A 19,260-nucleotide genomic window follows, 5' to 3' on the forward strand; every position below is an offset into this window, starting at 1 on the left:
TTTGGAGCTCTGCGTGCCTATTTCGTTTGAGTATTTTGTAGTTTCTGTATTTTATAATAAATAGTTGTTTAAACTTTCGCCCCTCCAGCCGCCAATCCCACAGCTCATTCACCCACTTGCAACACCACCCAAAAGAGATGTTTCCCACCAATGTGGCAGGCTCTTGTTGCCGCTGTTGTTGTTGCTGGTGCTTTTGGTGCTATTGGTGCTGTTGGTGCTGTTGGTGGTGGTGCTGCTGTCCGGCTCTTCAACTATTTTTTATGCAATCTGCTGCGGCTCGGCGAAGGACCCCCCTCTTCACACATCGAAAGGCCCCGAGTTGCATTGTTTTGTTTTGTGCACTTCCTTTTGTTTTCCCCATGCACTTTTTGCTGTGTTTTTATTTTTTGTCTGTTTGCCATTTCCTTCTCTCTGGTAGCCGCACATAGTTATGGCCACGATTTTGGCTTTCGGTTATGTGCACTGAGATTTTCCTTGGCCTTGTTTTCTTGTTTTCCCCCAGCCAGGCAATTGTTTTCCCTGCCTTCCACCGCTTTATCCTCTCTCCATTCCTTATCCTCTCTGCCTTCCATTGTTGCACAGGTTGCAAGTGTGAGCGCTTGTGAGCTTGTGTGTCTTTGTGCGAGGGGGAGTTGAGAATTCTCCAAATTAATTCGCATCATTTAAATCACAGAGAGTGCCGGTAGCTTCAAGGATGCGAATCATTGCAACATTTCTGTGGGCTTTGCCATTAAATCGAACCGAGAACCAAGAACGGAGAAGGAGGAGGCGAAAGATTCGGCTGGGCCAGTTAAATTATGGGGCACATTGAGCCGGGCCAAACGAACGGATAAACAATAAGTAACTGTGAATTATGGTGGCCATTACTTTTGTCTCTGCCTTGGCCCTTTGTGTTGTTTATGGCAGCACAATAATTAGGACAAAGCCGTGGTCGTACGTGTGAACTTTTCCCCGGACACGGAGCCTGCAAAATTGGTTAATTAGGGGGCCACTAAATTTCCACCGTTCGAAAAATATATTTCGGCCTCAACAGTTGGCAAATCGAATGGGATTCACCTCGATCTCGATGTCCCTTCGCCCCGCCCCGCTGTCTGCGTAAATTGCTTATGAAATTGACATCGAAGCCTCGCCTGTCTGCCGGAAATGGAAACAGCGGTAATGACGAGGCGCACACACAGCACCCTCTGGAAAGAGCCCCCATACATTTACACACCCTCTGAAACACACACACGCACACACACATATAACGCTGGCAGTATAACCCACATAATTGGCAAATCACACACATTGATTTCGCCGTGTGCTGGCTTCCCCGTCATCATCTCTATTGCCGCCTTCGTTGTTGTTGTTTGCTGGTTCAATCGCTCACTGCACACCGCCCACTTCTCCCACTAACACCCACTCCCTCCCCAAACCACCACCCCTCGGCCACCCACCACATCCGACAGCTGCCTAAACAGGACGAGCGATGGAATGAGCGCATAACTACACCGGAAATCAAGACTATTCCTATATAAAGGAATGTCTGTTTGGGGAAATGTGATCAGTTCAGGAATTAGCTTTACTGAAAATTTAATAATTAATTTCTTGTTCTTTAAGCACACTATACAAACCGTTTAATATGGATTACATTAAAGTGTATGTCTTAAAAATGAGTTAATGCAAGGCATCCGTTGCTAATTGCCAGGATTATCTAAAGATGACATAGACTTTTAAATTTAAATAAAACAAATGACAATAGCATTTTTCAACACATTTTCCCCAGTGCAGCGAGCATGAGAGAGCCGGTAGAAAATATGGCGTATACGTAATTTAAAGGCAACGATACCCAAAACTCCAACATAACTCCCAGCCGAGGGAATGCGTATGTATGTGGGAGTGGAAGTGGTAGTGGTAGGTAGTAGGTAGTCATATAGGCCATCATTAATAACATCGAGGCGTGGAACAGGCCAAGACAACATCATTAGATCGAAGCTGAGGCTGCGACTTTGTCTATGGCTTTGCCCTTAATTTTCATTGTTCTGCACACTGGCATTGGCATCTCCCCGCCGCCGCTTGATCTTAAATAATTAGGCAGCCTTCAGTGTCTCCTGCAGATACAACCCGTCAGCATCCATCCCATCCATGGTCTCATCATCATCGCCATTCTCAGTCAGCGAGACGGTGGGGGGAAGGAAAAGAAATTCCTCATCGCCGTAATTTATAACGTTCACTTGTCATTAACAGCCATTTTAATCGCCTAGCGAGCAGGCAGACACACACAAGCCCATAATGTGTATATTATGTATCCTGTATCCCGGTATCCTGTAGTACGCCTGTTGTGGCATTTAAAGCGTGAAAATATTAATTTATGAGCCTTTTAAATGAGCCCGTGCCCGTGCCCGTGCCCGTGCCCGTGTTGCCGAGCGCAACAAATTGGCAATGAAAATGAATCAGTTACTGGCGCAAAGAAACGAGATAAATGCACATAAGCACTGTGTCAATACCAAATGAAAAGCGGTGTAAATACTAAACGGGCGTATAAAGTAATTGCATTGATTGAGGAGGCACGCTCCAGCGGACTTTACTCGCGCGAAATCCATCGAATTCAACAGTTTCGCAACCAAACTAGTGGTGTAACTAAATACTGGGCCAGAATCTCGCATTTGCCCCCGACTCCTTTGAAGGCAAGAAACCCGAAATCTATTTTTGCCCCGGCTCAAGCCCATAAACCACAGCCAAAATCCAGTGGTCGTCGCATTTAAGTGTCTTGCCGGGTTTTCTGGGGGGCGGTAATAGTGCGAGGTGGTGGTGGTGGTGGTGGTTTCGGGTGCCTCGAGGGTGGTGGGGAAACTCTGGGGGGTGGCGAGCGGACCGCAGAGCAAATTTGCCCGCCGTAATCTGCACTTGGTGCTCCTATCTTAATAAACTATTAAATCAAACGCAAGCCTCAATACACGCAAGCACCGAAATTCCCTTAATATATTTATTTACCGGGGGAATGCGCAGAGTTTTGAAGCTCGCCATTCCCTTTAAATGTTTTCATATTCTCGTAAGTTCTCACAAAATTGCCGTGTTCCTTGCCCACAACTTTTACTGCTGCCATATACGAGTATAGTAAATGAATAAATGAGTTATATGCGCGTTCACATTCACATTATTCTCGTACCCTTGTGGGGGATTTATTCTTATCCTGCCTCCCATTTTTCGGCCCTTGTCCGGTCGGTTTTCGGTTGCTTTTGTTCTGGCTCACAGGAAACCGATAGGACAGGGCGATTAAGGATATTCCAGGAAGGCAAGCCGGGCCGAAAGCGTTTTCCATTTCAATTGAACGGAGCCCGGAACGGGGATATTTGGCTGCTGAATAGAGCCATCTTTAACCAGTTTCAAGTCGGAGTTTATCTTATTTTATTTGTATTTTGACTTCTTACTTGGTCCTTTAATATCGCATTTTGGTATGGCCTAATTAAATACTTTAATTAAACCCATTTTACTTTAAATAAATATTATTTAAATAACAAAAGCACATTTTATTGAAGAATAATTTTACACTTGGATAGTTTATATTCTCTATACTCCAGTTTTAAAAGAATAAAGAAAAGAATTTTGCGGAGGAATCAAAAAAGAAAAGAAGGCCATTGACGGAAATATATATCTGTTCGATTGGTCACAGCAATGTTGGATTCCTTTGATTCATCATATACAAAACAATCATTTCGAATGCCATCCAAATAAAAGGAATACATTTTCGTTTATTAAACAGAAATGTTTGGAGATTGCATATCCCAATCGAAATGACTTAATTAATTTTGCGGCTAATGTTACTGCTGAATATGATTTTTACTGAATGTGTGGCGATCGGGTTTCGGCCAGTAGCCAGTAGGTGGCGCACCAGCTACCCCGCCTTATATGGTATATGTACCTACGTTCTCCCCAGCATCCTTGGGCATCCTGACTGTGCGCTGTCGTTATTATTTATGTTTTGTTATCCGTTGACCAGAGCGTTGGCGCTTGTTTTTTCCACACTCGCCAGCTTGCCAGCTCACCTATTTTACGATAGAATGAATAACTCGTGCGCTCCTGTTTCCAGTTGCCCCCTGCGATGGTGTGTAGTTTCTGCCACAGTATTTTGCTCTAAGCTTGTGGCGGTATGCGAGTGTGTTGGCCCGCTTTTCCCCCTGGTTTTCCCCTGGTTTTCCACCGCTTTCCTCCGCTTGGGCTGTTCCTGGTTCTATGTACTTCCGTTTTGTAGTGAAAAGAGCTTTGCGTGTTGCCGCATCTCCTGCTCCGTGCCCCTCTTTATATTTTTGTGCGTGTGTTTGTTTGTTGCTTAGAGAATTGATGGTAAAAGGATGTGTGTGATTTTGCTATTTTCGCTGTGTGCTGGTGTCTGTGCGTGTGTGTGTGTATGTGTATGTGTGTCGACCACAAATATCAGCCGAATGAAGTGGCATTTGTTGGCGTGGCTTAAAGCCAAGTGCGCGGCGTAAGCTCTTAACAAGTGGAATGCTTAAAAGCGACCGGACATCCAGCGAGGATTTCGCAGTGGTTCGGGCATAACTTATTCATATTTTGCTATTAAATGCAGTCACAGTTCGAGCCATAACCTGCTAGATTTTCTAGCTTAACTTTCAGATTTTTAGACCCACCTAAAGCTGACTTCCAAATTTATAGAAACTAACCCTGACTAAACATGAAGTTACATTTTTCTTCAAGTTTTCTTAAATATTCAGCTCAACAGTATTCTAAAACTTCGTTCGATAAGCAATTTTATTTCAATATGTTTTGCAAGTTTCACGGTTCATCATATTCACATGCATCACGCTCCTCTGGTTATCTATGAATGCTTTTCTTAGTGATTTCAGTTTGCCCATTTCCGCTTAAATCTGCCCCACACACATGCACATAAACTAATGTTTTTATAAGTCTGTTTGCCGCTGCTCGATAGCGCAATTCGAGGGGCATCCCCTCACCGCCTCCCATGTGGCTTTGTTTGATCTGGCTTCGGTGGCCGTGGAGGAAGGCAACCAAAACGTCCCGGCGGAGTCGTCAATAAATGCGATAAAGCCAAACATGTTTCATTTGCAATGGCCAATGGCTGATGGTTCAGCTTACCCCGACCACTTTAGCCGAAACCCCCGTTTCTTACTCGCCTCCTTTCATCTCGCACACGTCTTGAAGCGATATCAAAAAAGAACTCAAATTAAGAATTGTATTATGTTTTTTTCTATTTCCCCAACTGCAGGATACTCGGCAGCAGCAGTACTGTCAATATCAATAACCATAAATAAGTCGAAATCAATTCATGGAATCTGTGCGAAAAAATATACCCCTATGCGAATGTTGTTAACGTTTTGTAATTATAACTGACCACAATGAAACATGTAGAGCCACACAAATGACAAAGCTCGGAATTAAATTCCTTTAACAATTTTTAAATAGATTAAATGACCATTTTCCATAAGTTTTCCAAACTATATAAGGTAAATATAACTACCTTTAAGTGAAGAGTTATAAGTTTTAATTAATTTATTGCCAAATTAGAACATTGACTAAATAACTTGCAGTTTAGTTGAATGTTTCCCCTTTAATAAAAAGTTATAAAATGTATATTTATGAATTCATTTTTGAACAAAAACTATACTTTACACAATGTGAGCATCAAGTTTTTACAGTTCTTGTTTCTGCGCTTCTAAGGATATGAAAAGGATTTAAGAATGGAAGATTACTAACATTGTTGCCCCTATCACTCCTAGTTGCCGGAATTAGCAAAAATTGTGTGGTCGTTATACACCTCATATACCCTGCGTTGTCCTTAAAGCGAGTATAAAAAGGAGCGCAGCGAATGAACTCATAAAAATGTGCGTTGAGCTGCGCTAAGAAGCCGAATCTAAAGCTGAGGCAAAGGAAACCCGGTGGCAGAAAAGCGAGGAAAGGCAAAGAAAAGCTAAGGATAAGGAAAGCAACGGCATTGGCGTCAGCTTCGAGTGTTTGCCACTCAACCCAGCTCGATTCGACTAAACTCCAGTCAACTCAACTCCTGTGTGGATTTTGACCCATAATTGACTTGTACACATGCCAATTCCCCAGCTGATAGCCGCCTCTCCGCTCCCATTTTCCTATTTGCCATTTCCCATTTCCCATTTTTGCTGCGTGTCCTGGCGGCGTTATGCGGCCAAGTTTACAATTTATCCCTGGCCATGCACCTGCCACTTGGTCCACTTCCTGGTCTTTAAGTCCTGCTTTATATGCTTTTGGCTAGTTGGCAACAAAAACTATTGTATATGACATTTTTAATGCCCCCATAGCTATCATTAGATGGCGAACAAAGCGACGAGCGGCGAACAAAGGCAATATAAATAATCAATAGAAATTTTATACCCCTCACCATCACCGTCTCTCTGTATCATACACACACACTGGCACAACAATGAAATACATTACAAATCAATTGCAATCGCTCGAAAATCGGCATGCGAATTTCCATAGACGATGTCTGGTGTGGCCGTGCGATTGGATTGGCATTGGATTGGCATGGGCTGGAGTTCTGGGTTTTGGGTCGAGTTTGGGTTTGATTCTGGGTTGGGGTTTGCTATTGGGATTGCTGTTGGGTTGACTTGGCTTGGGCACGGTTCGTTTGATACACAGGGAGAAACAGATACATGACGATTTTAAAGGACACCTATCTAAAGTTCTACAACTTTAAAAGGGTTTAATGGTACAAGTAACTCCACTAAGTTTATTTAACTATGATTGACTAGCTCTGTACATGAAGCAAAGCCACTACAGCTGTAACATTCCATTGTTAGAACCAAAGAATGCCCCGACCTGATTGATTTCCAAGTGGCGTGATTTTTCTCTCAGTGCGCCTGGCAAGGGGCAACATTATTATCATCATCAAGCGTACAAAGTTAGTGCCGGCGGGCTTTTCGGCGCGGGGAGATCGGATGAGCGGGGCGCTGCGGAGGACGGTGCTCCAAATCGGCAAATGAAACAAACCAGGATTTACATGTACACAGTTATTGCTGCTGCTGGTTGCACACACACACTCGCACACATGGCGCTCTGCGCGGGTGTGTGTGTGTGTGTGTGTTAGTGTGTGCGTGTGCAGCATTTCCTTTGGGTTATTTTCCGGGAACAACATTTCATGGCACTGATAAAGCTGCCATGGCAGCAGCCTCTGTCGCCGCCGACCGCGCTGCCGCTTTTCCTTCGGAGCCAGGGGAAATGCTTTCTCCGAGTTTGCGCCGAGAGCGCGAGAAGCGGGAGAGCGCAAAATAGCGGTAGCCAGTGAGAGAGGCAGAGAGCGGAAGTGAATGCTTATTCGGCGAGAGCAAAATTCCCAGCTGCGAGCAATATTCGCTTGTCAGCGAGGAGCAACAACAATTGCCCCGGGCCAACAAAATATTTGACGCAAGCGGATTGTAAGGATGTAGCTGTCACTGTGTGTGTGAGTGAGTGTGTGTGTCCGATGGAGAGCTCTCAAATACATGCATACACGCGTGTGTGGGTGTAGGTGTGTGTGCTCGCGAGAGAGAGCGGTGGCGCGTGCACTCCAGGCAATGTCAAGTTGACACTTTCACCAACGCACGAGACACACGACGAACAACAATGGAGGAGAACGGGAACGACCAGGACAACTTTGCCCATGATGATGATGATGACGATGGCGATGGCAATGGCGATGATGATGCAGATACAGATGCCGATGATGAAGAGACAACCAGGAAGGATACTTACGTGGAGGATTGTAATGAGGCTGAGAGACGAAAAGTCTTTGATGTTCGTTCACTTGGATGCGATTTTCAAGCTGATGATAACGGCACGAAGATAGTGGCCACTATATGGGCATAATATAATAATTAATCCTATTAAATCGATATAGGCATAAGTTATCAATTAAGTGCCTTCACATGCAGTGATTTCTAATTCTACGAGTAGTAAGTGCAATCCCAGTTGTCAATGAAAATTCATTTGTAATAATTATTAAAGATTGCCACTAAGTACTGAAAAGCTTATGCTTGTTAAATCTTTTAAATAGAAATGGTGAAAAGAGCCTTAAATCAGTAAACCTGTAAATGTACGATTTGCTCACTTTCTTACCCTAAATGCCACATTTCTAGGACAAAGGGTTAAGACTCACCTAGCTACATCGGCATTATCCTTATTCATCAACATAATCATCGGGACATCAGCGACACCCTCTGCAGAGGTTACATGGACATTCTGCCGACTCGAATCGCTATTGTTGTTTGTTTGCGCCATCGTCTCCCCGTCTCTCTTGCTCCCTCCCTTCCGCACTCTGCTCCTTTCCTTCGTCCTTGCTCCTCTTTCGTCCCTCTCTCCAGCGAGCGCGGGCCACCCACGAAAACAAACATAAAGGTGCAACAATGACGCGCGTGGAGCGCTATGTTCTCTCTCGCTTTTGCCCTCTCTCTCGGAGAGCTGGAGAGAAAGCCCTTTCATTCCTTCCTCTCTCGTACTGTTGCAATACAAAGGTTTCTCTCGAGCGCTGTTAAAATATTTCTCCTGCTGAAAGTGAATGTTCTGCGAATGTCCAATTTTTGTTGTTTATTTGTTTGCTTTCGGTTGCAACATAGTAGGTAAAAGTTTCGTGGAAAGGGGAAAGTAAATGTTAATGCTTTCAAATTAGTAACGTTACTGGCTCTTTATAAAAAAATTAAAACGATTGTTTCTGATCATAATAAGATAACTAGTTTAGCATCTTTTATTGGTCAATAATTCTATTAGGAATATTTGAAGGAGCTGCCAGTTGCATTTTGTGCCAATAAACAAATTTAAAATACTCACATTTCAACTTGCTTTCTATCAGAACCGTCTTTAGTGTACTCATTATCAAGAATGAAATCGATCCTGAAAGTACGCAACCACACTTTCGTGGTGAAAGTAAGGAGACTATTAGTGGGGACAACTTTTCATTCATTTTTGGGAATTTTCTGATGCATTTGCCTCGCTCTTCCCCTCCCAAACTTATAAGGATTCCACTCCTACGGCCTGTGCCTGTGCCTGTGCTAACCTGGAAAAGTGGCGCAGCTCGACAACCCTGGCTGCTATGTGGGCTGGCAGTTAACAGAGCTCCACTCCGTGTGGGGGTGCATCCTGCGCTCTCACTCGCTCTCTCCGGTCCGTTGTCCTGCTCGCTCTCTCTGTTAGCCACTTCCGCTGTTGTAATGCTTCTGCGCCGGCAAGGAAAGCGGCGGTAAGGCAACGGGAATGGCACTGGCAACAGCAACAGCAGCGACGGCGACTGCGACGCCGGCAGCGACGCTCAGGAGAATCCCGCTGCGCTCGGCTGTTGCTAAAAATCCTACGCAATTCGCGAGAGTCCTTCAGTCGTTATCAGACAAGCGAGTCCAGCAGTCGTTGCGTTCTGTTCCTCAGCAAATTAAAACCGTGCAAGTAGCCTAGTGTGAAACCAAGAAACCAAATCTACAACCACAACAGCCGACAGCCCCGACAGCCAAGGGAAACCGAAATCGAATCGAATCGAATCGAAATCGAGTCATCGAGCCAAGTAATTAATCCACGAAAGTAATCCACACAAAGTCAAACCGCTTTCCAAACAAAAATAAAAACAAACACAAAAGAAATACAAACAGATAACTCTCCCGTACGAAGCGGCAATCGCGTCCTGAGATTTTTGTCACCGTGTGTATTAAGCAACCAACGCGTTCAAGTGCAATCAACAACAATCCCCCAAAACATAAATTGAAATCAGGAGCAGGACATTTGTCGCGCTGTCAAACGTTGAGCTTTAGTAGTGTTTAAACAGATAAACCAATCAAATATTTCAATCAAGAAATACTGACAACCCAAAAACCGAAAATTAGAGCTTCTCAAAAAGTTGTGAACGAACCTACGAAACAGGGAAAATCCGCTACAGCAGACAGGCAGACATTCAGACATTCAGACGATTGAAGCCCAGCCAATACACACATATAGCCAAGATCAGCCAGCCAGCCGATCTTAGCCAACTTAGCCGACGCACCTAAGTCGGCCCACACACACCCATTTCCTGTCGAAGGTGTTGCTATAAAACCCATCAAGATTTCACACTTTGGAGTAAATCTGTTCTACGTGAAGCAGCCAGCGGAGTTATTTCAGCAGCCGCCGCTTCCGCAGGCGACCATTAAAGCAATTAGTCCGCCCGTGACCGCCGTCGCAGCGCCGCCGCCGCCGCCGCAGTCGACGTTCACGCCGCTGTCGACGACAGCAGCCGCCACAATTCCAACAAAGAAGCTCGTTGTAAGTGCCTCAAATAGCCAAGTGCATAAGTTTCCCTCTAAGTGCTGCGAAAATGCAAATGCAGCCCAAGAAAACACGCAATATCTATTCTGCAAACCTATAATCATTCACTATCGATGGTTACCAAAGGGATTTTCAAGAAATAATAAATAGATTCAAGTTTTGTAAAACAACTTCCTCTTTGCCTCTCGATATTTTATAAATATTAGCTAACTACTGACAAATATTTGTATTCAATACAAAATGACGACAATCTTGAAGAATGAAGTAAATAAACTGTCGCAATTCATTAATGAAGGACAAACTGCAAACATTTAGATTTAATTACGTTCACCTTCACCAAATACGTATAATACTCAAAGCAAGCCACTAAGGTAGCTCATTAGAAGTCCCCTAAATATCTAAATACCCCCTAAATGCCACCATCATCTCTTTATTATTAATGCTATTTAATGAAAGTTTTGGGCCTCGTCCCAACAAGAAGTATGCAATGAATTATTTTTATGCTGGCAGCTCAAACAATTCAACGAATCGCGTCGTTTGTTTTTGTTTTCCTTCCTTCTTCAATTTTTTTTGTTCTTAGCGCTTTTCCCATTTTTTCTGTTATTTTTCCTTTTTTTTTGTGTTGGTTTTTTTGTTTTCTTGGCCAGGCGCGCACGCAATAAATTAATTTATGTCCAACGTCAGGCACGTTTCGCACCCTCCGCAGGACTTCTGGTCCTCGGGCACGTTTCTCACCTTGCCTGCCATCCATTACCAAGATTTGCAAGTAAATCGCTTTAAGTGGCATTGCCCGAGTGAAAAGCACAACACAGAAATTAAAATTCCAACGACCATCATCAGTGAGGGGGAATCCTCGAAGTCCTCCTTCGGCCGGAGTCTAAAATGTAGTTTGTGTCCTCACTGCCTGATAATATCGTTTCGTTTCGTTCCATTTTCGTTGCTTCGTTATAATTTGCTTTTAATTTGTTTGGCAAACGCCAACACTTCAACACGGTTGCCCGACAAAAGGACCTTCGCCATATAGCCCATACTTTCGTATCACCGGCTATCTGGCCCACACCTCTAACTCACAAAAAAGGCAGGGGAAAATGTCATAAAAATAATTACGCACCAGGAAAATAAACGCGGCATCGCAATTCGCGTGTCTCTCTGCTCTGATACTGATACTGATCCAGATCCACGACCTCTGACCCCTTGGCTCATAAATTTTACAACCCGGCTGTAAACGCGAATAAGCGCTCATCGAAAAGTGGTCATAAATAAGTTGAAATATATTTATAGTGCGGTTTCAACTTGGTTAGAACTTCTGATGAGCAGTCCGTGCGGCCATCAACTTTTTTGCTCATGAATGTTTCAATCGGCCAATGGCTTCATTTGAGCTGATGAAAAAGCCATTGGCGGCTACTTTGAAATACTAAAATACTTCCTACATTGTATTTCATTCGGAGGGTTCCACAAGGAGTTAGAACAATACTTAATATATTTGAATAAGCTTTTTAAACCTCTAAAGCCAAATATTTAAGATGTGGTATCTGGGCAATAAAGAACATTCCCACTGGAGAACTTGAAACTACTGGCTTTCTTTAAGCCATAAAGTTACGCACTGTGGAACATCTCCCGAACTCAGTTTAAACCATAAGCGTCTTTCGTCTGTTTGGCAATAAATTCGCCATCAAGCACTCAAATTGCTCAGCTCGAAGCACTTAGCCACGAGATCGAGGACTCCGCAGGACTTTGCTCACCTAGGAGCCCATCCAAACCCATCCTGGTAACCACATTAGCCGCTGGCCCACATCGCTCGAGTTGTCTAACTGCCATTTTAGATTTGTGTCTAGTGACTCGGGCTTGTGGTAAACACTTGAGTTTAATGGTTTGTTGACTGCCTGCGGCTCAAAGCCCAAAGACGTTTTCTATAATAAAATTTTCGTCTATTGCCATTGGCCATAAAAGCGGAAAGCGGCAAGCGGCAAGCGGCAGCCTAAGCGGGCATTAAAAGTCCCTATTCCACTCGAAAATCCTCGAAAGCCCGAATCCAGTGCTCGACTGTTTTATTATTTACTAACTATTTTATTTGATTCCATTCCGGGCAACGCGCTTAGGGCTTCAGCCGGCCTTTTCTGTGAATTGTCCGATGCCGCAAAGCCAATTCCGGAGACAGCTACATGGATTACAAATGTCTGGCTTTTGCCTGACACGGAAGCCTGTTCAGTTGGTCTTTGAAAAGGGCTTAAAGTTGCAGCTTGCTGTAGTTTTGCAAAGTGCAGAGCAGTGGAGGGCCCAAAAAAAACCCTCCTACCGCCCAGCAATTAGCTGTCATTCATGCGGGAAAAAGCGAAAAAAAGAAAAAAAAAAAATAAAAAAAAGCAATTGTCAACCAAATTGGCATTGGCATTGACTGGGGCCTGGGATTTGATTTATCAACATGTTTCACGTGGAGCCGAAAGAAATCATTGCCGTCAGCCAGCTGGGACCCCAGTGTACAAGTACGCCAGTGTGTGTACGAGTGTGTACGAGTGTGTATAGTATATGGCAATTCCAGCATTATGGCGTTTTCGTTTTTCGTCTCGTCGCCGCATGAAAATGTGCGTTGTGCCAAACCAATTGGGAGCTCGGTGGGGCAAGTGGCGGGGAAATGTGAGCGCGCCCAACTGACGCGTTTCCGTCAAGTGCAACAAGCTGGGAAAAGCGCGGAAAACGGCGGGGGAGCAAAAGAAAAAAACCAGGGGGCGGAGAGGCAGAAGGGGAAGGAGCACCAGCAGGAGCTGCTCGAAAAGAAGGACCAGCTGAAGATTCCCCCAGTCAACGTGCAGGGGTTTATTAAAATTTTAATATCAACACGAATGTCGACAGTCAGCGAAGTAAAAAATGTGTAGCGCAAACTTTTCCGCTGGAAAACGGAAACAGGAGCCGAAACAAGACGAATGTCAAAGCATACACAAGAGAAAAATGAAAATATACCTTCTCTTGACATTAATAGTTTAGCACTGGATAGCCAAAATGGATTCAAACTTAAGCTAAATTAAAAGTTATCAAATTAAAAAGTAATTATAAGGATATTTTAAGATGTTGGAGTTTATACTTTCAAGTTTAAAAAAAAATATTTAATGATAAATAATAAAGTAAGGTTAAATATCTGCCATTTTGGCAAGCAAAGGAAAAAAATTGTAGGGCAGAACTTGTTAGTAACATATAAATCTAGATTTTATAAAAGTCTTTCGGATACAAAATTTTGACGCGTATAGTAAGAAGAGTGGGACAGAATCCGAAGGAATGGAAAGGCGGGAGAGCAATCAAGACCCGCACAGGATGCCAGGATGCCAGGATACTTGGATGCCAGGATGGCAGGATGGCAAGCTGCTGCTTGAGGACTTGTTCAATGTGTGCGTAAGCAAAATAAGTCATTTTCCCTTATGGGCCATGCGGCGAAGAAGCTGCAGAAATTCATCGATTGAATACAATACAAATATGTCAACGAGTCGCTTGAGATGTCGCTGCTGTGCTGCTGAAATCTCAGACATGGGAAAGTCATCGAGGAAGGCGAGCAAAATTGAGGAAAATCGTGGAAAACGAGGAAAACTTGAGCGGATGGCAGCTTTGGTTTAACTCATTTCTAAGCGCCCTGGGGGAGTTTGTTTTGGAGGCAAAAGCAATCAGTCAGTGGAGTGGCATATTCATCTCCATCCGTGGGGTGTTGAATTACGGGTATTTTGTGTGAATTGAATTTGGCATGCCCCAGGAGCGGGAACCTGACTTTCCACCATCGCATTTGGGTTCTGCAATGGGATGGGTATGCGGTTGGGAGTGGGAATGGGAATGGTGATGAATATTGCGATGCGGATGGGGATGGAGATGCGGATGTGGATGTGGATGGAGGTGGAGATGGAGATGGAGAAGTCGGATGCCGGGCCCACACCTTGCCAGCTATTTACGAACGCATTCCATTCCACTTGAATCCTGCGGAAAAGCCAGGAAAAGCGACAACCGCCGGCGGCAATCAGGGCGCCAATAACAAGGATGAAAGATGCCAAGGCGCTGGCGAATTGTTATTTTATGAAATTGCAAACACAATCAAGCTGAATTCCTGCGCCCCGCCCACTTTTGTCTTTGGCAATGTCACTGCGTTCTGTCTCCTTTTTTGGTGCCCGGAAAATTGTTGTTTTTCCCCCTCCCATGCCCTTCATGCCAGACAAATAAATTGAACTAATAGAGCTGTTAACATTGGAGGGCTGCAAACTTATAACCGGTTCGGTTCGACTTGGGATCGGGATCGGGAAATTCCTCAAGTAAAATATTTGAATTGCCAGCGAACAATGCGGAAAGTGTGGAGTGGAAAAGAAACCGCCGAAGCACTCGAGCAACTTGCAAAACAAAATCCGCTTTTCAACAATCTTTTCTCCCCAAAAAAAAAAAGTATTTTCAGGGCATTGTTTTTGCTCCCAATCTATGCGTGTCTGTGTGTGTGTGTGTGTGTGGGCCAAGTTATTAGATTCATTTCAAGTTGGCCGGGTAAAGTGCACTCCAAACATTGAGACTCCGAGGCGAGAGTCAGTCAAAGTAAAAACAGGCAAAGAGATGCGAATACGAAAAAGTTCAAAAACAGCAGAAGGGTGGAAAAATGTGGGAGAGGGGCGAGGAGAAAATTCGGGGGAAAAACTGGGAAACTTGGGGCTGTGGCTGGCGTTGACAACCAGCTGAGGAAAAGCGAGAAGCTTCGACCACAACACTATAAATGTGGGTAGTTTCCAAAGGCGGCACAAAAGAAACCGCAACATCAGCAACAAGATAGAACAAACGGGGCCTTGTGGGAAGTGGAAAATCAGGGTGAAAAAGAAAAGCGGCGGGTGGGCGTGGGTGGGGCAACACTTATTTCAAACAATTAACTTGATATTGTAACGGGGCTCGGGATGCTGCTGCTTTTCCTGCTGCTGCCTCTACTGTTTTTCAACCTGCTCAACCTCTCCAAAGGTCGCCGAGTCCAAGTCAAATACAAGCAAAGAGAACTCTTGGCAGCATGTGGCCAGGGAAAATTGGGTGCCCAGGAGGCGGGGCGGTGGGCTGGAAAATGGGGGCCAGTGCGGTCCCAAAGAAAAACATAATAAAATCAAACCAAAGTGAAGATGCCGACGCCGACGCCGACGCCAACGCCGCCACGGCACACGAAAGTAAAATAAACTAAAAGAAAAACAAGAACTCACGAAAAGCAAAGAGCTGCTCAGGAGTTTTCACGGCGCCCGTTGTTGTCTCTTGGAATTGCTATCAGTGTTACAGCTGGCGGCGGCTTTTCCCCCACTTTTTCTCTCTGCCCCACGCCCCACGCCCCATCCCCGCCCCCATTTCCCACACAGCAGCCACCCAGCCAGATGCGAGGCCATCAACAGCAGCAGTCGCAGTTTTTGGCTGCGAGGCGTCAACTCTTGTGCTACAACTTGAACACGAAGTTCATCAACTAACTTGAGGGGGCGCTAGGTTAGTGGGTGGCGGTGGGCGTGGCGGGGCGTGCCACAAATGGCAGCGTCCGAGGCGTTAGTGAGCTTATTGTTGTTGTCTTCTGCAGTGAGCAAAAAAACACGGACTTCTCTGGAGAACCAGTTCGTTGGGCTTACAACAGTCCGCAAAGATTGATTTTTATAAAGTTAAGTGGATGGAAGTTCTTTTTCAACTCCTATTTGACAATACCTTGATCAATTTTCTATTGCTTCCACTTTCTAATAATAAATTGGATACTTTTCTTATATTTCTTGCCAGGGCGATTGAATGTTGATAGTTGCGATATATGCTGTGATATTTTAGAAATTGTTAGCTACTGAAAATTTGAAAAAAAAGACTGAAAACTCTACGGTTTCTTCTTTTAAAAATAAATGCAATTTAAAGCTCTAAGCAGTCTGAAACTGATATCCTTAAATTAAACCTGAACATATGTTTCACATCTGTTGTTTACTGTTTTTCCTGCGTTCTCAACTTTTCATTAGATTTAATTAAAGATGAGGCTTAACTGTCCCCTGTTTTCCATTCAGGACCTTTTCTTTTTCCCTGTGTGCTGTGCTGTTGTGACCATTGTTGCTTCTGCGTGTTTGTTTGCCACCGGAATGAATATTGCCCCGGACCAGAGGCTCCACAGCTATTCATTTTTCTCTGTCTTTCTCTGGTGCCCGGAGCTGTTTGGACTGACTTGGCTTTGGAGCTCGAGAGCTTGGGAGTTGGGTAGCTGTATAGTGGGGTAGCTGGGGAGGTGCTCCTGATGAGCGACACAGGCCAGACTCTCCTCGAGGGCTGCCCGGGCATCAGTACACCTGTCCACCTGCAGCTGCCCCACTCCACGGCTCCACCTGCTGATGCTGCTGGTGGCGTCGTCAACAGCAGGTCTCTGTTTTTTGTTTTTCTTGTCCCCCTGCTTGTTTGTCTTACAAATTTACTTACGCTTATTTGAGCTGGAAATGAGCTGGGGCTTTGGCTCAAGCCTGAGATGAACCGCGGCGATCCCCAGAGGAAAATATGCTTACAAGTTTTCGGTCTGACGTTTTTATTTTGCGTTGACAAACACACTCGGCGTATGCGCAATAATTTACAAAATTATTGTGCCCGAGCTGCTTGGTCAACTGTCGGTGGTCGGGTTGCTGGCGAAATGCTTTCTGTATGATTAGTTGACAGAGCCGAACGACTGCAATTTTTTAGTCCAGCGATGAAAAATGCCAAAAGGTAGCGAATGTAGGGTAAATATTTACCCAAATGTCGTGGCACGAGAAATTGAGATGGAAATGGAATGGAAAATGAGAAGCAGGGCACGGAGTGATTTAAAAGGCATGTTGAAAAATCAATTACCTATTTAATCCCAGATGATCGTTATAATTGCATAATTCACCATGATTTACTCCCGGTCGCACGCTCTCCGCGCATTTCAATTGCCAATCAATCGATGGCCCCTGCCATCATTCCATCATTTCATCATTCCAAACTCGCACACACAATAAACTATTTAGCCGATTGTTACAGCCACCCAAAAGGACCTCGTGAACCGTACCAAACCGAACCGAACAGAACAGAACAGAACCGGAAATGTTAAATGATAATGCGCGGCACGCATAAAATGCAGTCACTCCCCCGTGCGACGCACACACTCGGTGGCGTATACGTAATTTTTATTGCGTATACGTAATGCATTTTGATGGCAGACAACGCTCGGCCGGCCACAGCGTAACAATTTAAATCGTCGGCGGTCATTTACGTGCACACCATGCAAAATGCATTTATTGCATGTCGTGCCCGGAAAACGCTGGAGAAGGCGGGGAAAAGTGGGGAAAGTGGGAAAAGTGGGGAGGGGAAAGTGAGGAGAAAGCAGTGTGTGCGGAATGTGTTGTCTACTTTACGGCGCGTGGCTGTTATTTCCGTTTTCCGCTCTTCCTTTCCACTAATAAAAATCGTTTAAAAAACCGCATGACAGCAGCAGCAGCAGCAGCAGCTACAACAACAGCATTAAATAATAACAATCATGTGTAAATTTGCCCTCTGCGCTGCGGATAGATTTATTCGTCTCGACAACTTCAAACTGCAACGTGGCGCAATAAATCTGGCAAAATCTTACGGCTGCCCTCCGCCTTATCATCTTTACTCTCCTTGCGATGCTGCATTGCTGGCTAAGCTTATTTGTCTCTCCACATCTCCGCTGTCTGCCATTGTCTTCCATTACTAAAATTAAAATCCAGGCAAAACGCGCTGCGATTCTATTACCAAGGTGACTCATACCATGAGCGAGGCGAATGGAAAAACTCGCGACTGTTTCCTTCAGCTGCCTTCTCCATTTTTTTTCTGCTGTTTTTTTTAGCTTTTTCTTGACGGCTTTTACACTTTTAAACGGCGCTGCGGAGCGTGTTATTTCCGCTGCTCTTAGTCTGTCTGGCAGCAGGACTTCTGTTCCTGCCGCTGATTGTGACTCTCTGGATCCGAATCTGCCCCAGAGTTCTGCTTTCCAATCTCTCCCCATCCCGCCATCCTGCCATCTGTTGTTTTTGTCGCTCTTCCCTGCACTAGTGTGTGTGTGTGTGTGATTCCCGTCTTGTCTTTTGGCAACGAAAAATACGTTAAATTAAATTATGATTTCAGTTCTCTGGCTCCACATCCCTGCTCCCTGCTTACCGCGTCTGCTTTCATATTGTTAAATTCATTTTTGTGGGAATTTTTTATTTATTTTTCCACGTTCGTCCTTGCAAAATATTTGACTGCCTGTGCACGTTCATCAGACGAGGCCCCGAAAAAAAAGCACTCGCCAAAACATTCATAGCTGGTTCTGAATTTCTTGTTCACTGTTTGTTGCCTGCAAGCAACACAAATTTCTGGAAAAAATCTTCAAATCATGTTCAAGTTCATGAGTTAACAGCAAACTATTAAATAATAGTCTCGAATTGGATATAAAATTATTTTATCTTTAATATTTAGATAGATAAATGGGATACTCACTACACAATGTAGTGCACATTTCTATTTATGTATAGAATATTTCTTTATTGTCTACGACATATTGTATTTCACTGTGTTGTGTGTTGTATTTAACTAACATTTTTGTTCGTTTAGATGGGTATTTTTATTCGAGTGCAGGGCAGACAGCACAGCGAGTCAGTCAGTCACTTAGCCAGTCAGTTAGTCAACAACAGCAGCAGAAGCAGAAGCAGCAGCAGAAGCGGCCATGTACCGGGAAACCAGCGAGGCGTGCGTGCCGCAATCCCAGGACCCCCCTCTCCCCCCTACCGTTTCCCCTTACCGCTCCCCCTTGCCCGCCCCGCCCCGCTAGTCCCTTTACCGTTCCCATTTCCATTTTCATTCCGGTTCTCATTCGCCTGCGCCTGCCATCCCGTTTAGTTGTGCGGGCTGCAAATCTTCAACAATTGCCCTGATTTATAATTTCTGCTTAGCAATGCAAAATACTTGAGCCGCGTTGGGCTGACTCTCTGAAAGGGAGGGGGCGACGGGCGGCGGGCGGCTGTTGGCAGCTGGAGGGGGCGTGGCATTGTGGGGCTTCGC

The 19,260-nt window shown here is 44.7% G+C and overlaps 1 protein-coding gene across 7 annotated transcripts in view; it reads left to right on the plus strand.

Moving 5' to 3' along the window:
- The window catches only part of LOC6534361 (RNA-binding protein Musashi homolog Rbp6), a 178,170-nt gene that overhangs the window by 85,781 nt on the left and 73,129 nt on the right, over positions 1–19,260 (plus strand). Inside the window, exon 1 of one of the 7 annotated variants that reach the window (XM_015195100.2) lies at positions 9,349–10,245. The exons of the other annotated variants lie outside the window; for them this stretch is intronic. The gene's annotated coding sequence lies outside the window, so the exon portion shown is untranslated. Of the gene's footprint in view, positions 1–9,348; positions 10,246–19,260 lie in introns of those variants that run through there. 7 annotated transcript variants of the gene reach the window in all.

The sequence above is a fragment of the Drosophila yakuba genome, chromosome 3L (genome assembly GCF_016746365.2).
Source record: "Drosophila yakuba strain Tai18E2 chromosome 3L, Prin_Dyak_Tai18E2_2.1, whole genome shotgun sequence".
NCBI lineage: Eukaryota > Metazoa > Arthropoda > Insecta > Diptera > Drosophilidae > Drosophila > Drosophila yakuba.